Below are 4,719 nucleotides of genomic sequence, written 5' to 3'. Positions count from 1 at the left end.
TTCTTCCACGCTAGAGTAGTAGGCCTTGTAGGCCTAGTTTTAGCCTCAACCGAGGGTGGATGTGTGACTGTGGTTTACTAGTTTTCCTAGCCGCAGGAACAGCTTCAAATTTCCGCATGTGTGACTATAGTATTCCTTGGAACAACCTTCAAGACTTTGGTGGTGTACCCTCTCACTTTGTTGCCTTTAGATATATTCTCACTTCGTTTTTCCTTACCTTCTTCTTCGCTAATTTCAAAGTTCTTGTTATGTGTTTAATGAGGAGTGGACAACCTCTATAAATAGAGGTTTGTCCCTCCTCTTTAGGCTGACTTGACAGTCCTTTAGGCCGACTTGTCTGGCTGCTTGTAGGCCGACTTGTAGAGTGGACTTCGGATGGTTCTTTGGTGGAGTTGTGAGCTTGAATGAGCTTCTTGATGGTGCCATTGCTAGGAGGATACTTGTGACTTTGCTTGGAGGTGTTCTCTTGACCATAATACATATTCATACAAGGTATAGCATGCCCTTAATGTCTTCAACTTATTCTTTTGACTATTTGACTCACCTATAGCACTTTAAATAGTGTTGGACCTATTTTCAATGAGCAAGAAACTCATTGACATATATTATAAAAATAATATTTTTTTTTCTTGAATAAATACAAATATCAAAAGTACATTTATGAAGACCAAACCTAGTTACCTTTCCTTCAACACATTAAAGGCACTTTGGATTTGTTGGAACATTTTGATGTAACTTTGATGGACATAATATCTCTCTCATAGGGAAAGAATTTTGGGTTTTCCCCTTGAGGGTTTTTCCCTGCATGTGAGCCTAATCCTAGTGTCTCATTTTTGTTGTTTATTGTCTATTCTTCATTATCTATTGTGGTCTCTATTTACTGCTCATGTTGAAGAATCAATGGTTGAAGTTTTTCATGTATAGTTACTTGTTGATTAAAGTATAAAGTAGGAATTGCTTGCATCAATAAAAGTAGTTATCACTGACCACATCTCTAAAATATTACCAAGAATAACATTAAAACTCTTTTCAAACCCTACAAGACTTTAAAACAATTATTCAAATCTCAAAAAGATCAATTTGATCCATTGTCATGCTCGAGGGATTATAAAATCTCATGCTCGTGCGGAATTTCTTATATAGGCAAAATTGGTAAATTTGTTAAAGCCCGACTAAAGAAACATATAGTCGATACTATTCATAATCATCTTTTGAAATATGCCATTGTTGAGCACTCCTATAATTCTAAACACCTTATATGATTTGACCAAGCAAAAATCTTGGCTTGTGCTCCCTTCTATTCCACCTGAATCATTCGTGAATCCCTTGAAATCGAAAAGCACACTAATAAATTTAATCAAGAATATGGCTACAAATTAAGTCAATCTTGGAATCCTCTCATTCAAAGCCTTAATCATTGATCTTCCCCTCCTAACACTCTACCTCTTTATTTTCTAATTATTTTCTTAATTGATTCCTTCACGCCCTACCCCCACACTTACAACATTGATATTTTTCAACCTTGGTTTCCTTCCTTATGTTTATCTTGTTCTTATGTACTTATTTGTTAATGGTTGAAGTTTTTCATGTATAACTACTTGTTGATTAAAGTATAAAGAAGGAATTGTTTGCATCAATAAAAGTAGTTATCACTGATCACGTCTCTAAAATATTAGCCAAGAATAACATTAAAACTCTTTTCAAACCCTACAAGACTTTAAAACAATTATTCAAATCTCCCAAAGATCAATCCGATCCATTGTCAGGCCCTAGGATTTATAAAATATCATGCTCATGTGGAAATTCTCATATAGGCCAAACTGGTCAATTTGTTAAAGCTTGACTAAAGAAACATATAGTCAATACTACTCATAATCATCTTTTGAAATATGCCCTTGATGAGCACTCCTATAATTCTAAGCACCGTTTATGCTTTGATCAAGCAAAAATCTTTTTTTTTGCTCCCTTTTATTCCACGAGAAGCCCTCAAAATCAGAAAGTGCACAAATAACTTTAATTAAGAAGCTGGCTACAAGTTAAGCCAATCCAATCTTAGAATCCTTTCATCCGAAGCCTTAATCATCGATCATCCCCTTTTAACCCTCTGCCTCTTTATTTTGTAATTATTTTCTTAATTGATTCCTTCATTTCCCACCCCCACACTTACAACATTGATTTTTTTCGACCTTGCTTTCCTTCATTATGATTATCTTGTTCTTATGTACTTATTTCAGTATGATTCGGTAGGTTTTTAATTATTAGTAGTCAACTATAAATGTATGATAAATTTATCATGATTTAGTTGTCAAAGCCAGATTAATTAATGTGATTTCAAACATAAGCACATTGTAAATTCAGTGGTTTGGTATGATTTCAAATACAACCAAGTCATTACATTGATTATTGGTGTGTTTTCAAATACAGTCTTATGCTAGTGCAAATACAGCTTTATGCCATAGTCTAACTATTCTAAGTTATGGATGGTTTATAGACATTTTTTCGGTCAAATATGCCTAAAATAGGGCAGGAATTTGTTGGAAGCATAAGTTTGATCTGTGAACTCTGAAGAATCTGAGTGCTCCAATAGTTTTTCAGTTAACTGAATTGTTTTAGACATTGAACTCTGAAGAATCTGAGTGCTCCAAGAGTTTTTCAGTTAACTGAATTTATTCGTCTAGATATCTTCGGCAAAATCACATAATCAATCTTTTGTCGACGCGTTTCGAACCAACCAGTGTGGTTCATCGTCAGGACGATGAACCACACTGGTTGGTTCGAAACGCGTCGACAAAAGATTGATTATGTGATTTTGCCGAAGATATCTAGACAATGTTATGGATCACAGAAGTCTAAATTCCTTAATGAATTTATTCGACCAAAAATCATTTCCCTAAATTCCGGATAATTAGACATTCCCCAACCTATTTCAGTGGTAAACCATAAATCTACAACAATGTTATTTCAAATAAGCACATTATAAATTCAGTGACTAGAGCAATCATTGACCTGAATACAAACATATTTCAGGGGTCAACCGTTAATCTATCATAACGATCTGATTTCAAACCAACACATTATAAATTCAGTGGTCAACTTCAAACCAGCACATTATAAATTCAGTGGTCAACCATCAGTGACTACAGCCATCATTGGCCTGATTTCAAATGCAAACATATTTCAGGGGTCAACCGTAAGTCTACCAGTGATTACAGCTATCAGTGGTGTGATTTCAATACAAGCACATTGTAAATTAATATCAAATTTTTATATTTCAATACAAGCACATTGTAAATTAATATCAAATTAAGCACATTATAAATTGATAGGGAAATTTTGCTCTCACTTTGCTAACAGAGAGCCTTTCAGCCGTCCATATGAAAATTGTACAACATGCTTTTGAAGTTAAATACTTCACTGGGAGAGATCATGGAAGACTTCACATGCAACATACTTGTAAGAATGAAAATATTGCTGATAGGGTTTGATCATTGCCTCTCGCACACGAAGAGCACGAAAAGACAAGTAAACATATCACTAGTTGACAAGTCTATATATTCACTAGTTACAGGTAACGAAGTCAGAGAAGACACGTTCAGTTCCCATTTACCAATCCTGTCTGACGTAAATATAACATCACACCAGCATAGCACCTGAAAATACAGAATCAGTAACAACCTCTCAAACGGACTAAGGAATTTAGGAAATAAATGCATTAAGAAATCATATAGAAAATATCGGCATTAATAAAATAAAGGGCATTTATAAAATAGAGAGCATTAAGGAATCATCCAACTTTATATTGTTTCGGTTGGAGGCCGCGCGAACGCGAGCCTCCTCTGCCACAAATTATGACGTGCACTCTCCTCAGTGGGAGATGCTAGGTAAACCCTCCTCCCAAGTGCAATGGAAGTGGTCTTCCTAGGCCATCGACCTTCTTGATCATCGATTGACCCCGCCCAGGTAAGTATGTTTTCCTCTTTCCCATTTTCCCACTTTATACTCAGCCTTCCCTAACTTTCCATTCCCAAGTTTGCATGTGGGATGCAACAATATTGTTTCTTTCAACTATCCTAATATATAATTAATGTACAATTATTATTTTCACCTTAGTAATAAAATTTTATATACATAAAATATATATATGTATTTTATTTACATATAAAAACAAAAACAAAATTTTATTTATCTATAAAAACAAATGCATCGTGGAAATGATAACAATGAATAAAACCCAATGACTTGCATAAAATTTTATTTACATATAAAAACAAAATGCAAGGTGGAAATGATAACAATGAATAAAACCCAATGACTTGCATAAGGGGGAGGGAGAGGCATTGTTCAGCCCTAAAGGAAAAAATTGTGTTGCATTATGTTTGAGGACTTGTTCGGTTTATGTGTCTAATTTATCTTTGATGGGAGTTGGTGTGGATCACCTCGGCCATGGAGACTCATTCAATGTGTAGTGGGATGGAATTAATTTTGTTGTCTTGTTGTACCTATCAACTGTCTATTCTCTGTCTTTCAATGGATCTTGTTCAGGCTTTGGAATTTTGCTTCAATCAAGCTCGTGGTAGGGTCTCAACTTTAGTATTTAAAGAAACAATTAGCCTTTGTGAACTATTGTGTGTTGTGGATTCATGTTGGTTCTAGTGTGAGTATAAACTTGTTTGTGTGTTGGCTCGTTGGGTGTAGTGGCTCTATACTAAAATAGCGGAA

The 4,719-nt window shown here is 34.9% G+C and overlaps 1 non-coding gene across 1 annotated transcript; it reads right to left on the bottom strand.

Moving 5' to 3' along the window:
* Positions 1-3,808: 3,808 nt before the first annotated feature.
* Positions 3,809-3,968, bottom strand: LOC149238077 (U1 spliceosomal RNA). Its single transcript, XR_016246843.1, has one exon. It is a non-coding gene; the product is annotated as a U1 spliceosomal RNA (small nuclear RNA).
* Positions 3,969-4,719: the final 751 nt, after the last annotated feature.

Source organism: Pinus tabuliformis, chromosome 8 (assembly GCF_031772625.1).
Source record: "Pinus tabuliformis cultivar Carrire ecotype Pingquan chromosome 8, CPIR1, whole genome shotgun sequence".
NCBI classification, from domain to species: Eukaryota; Viridiplantae; Streptophyta; class Pinopsida; order Pinales; family Pinaceae; genus Pinus; species Pinus tabuliformis.
This window is presented reverse-complemented; position numbering and strand designations above follow the sequence as displayed.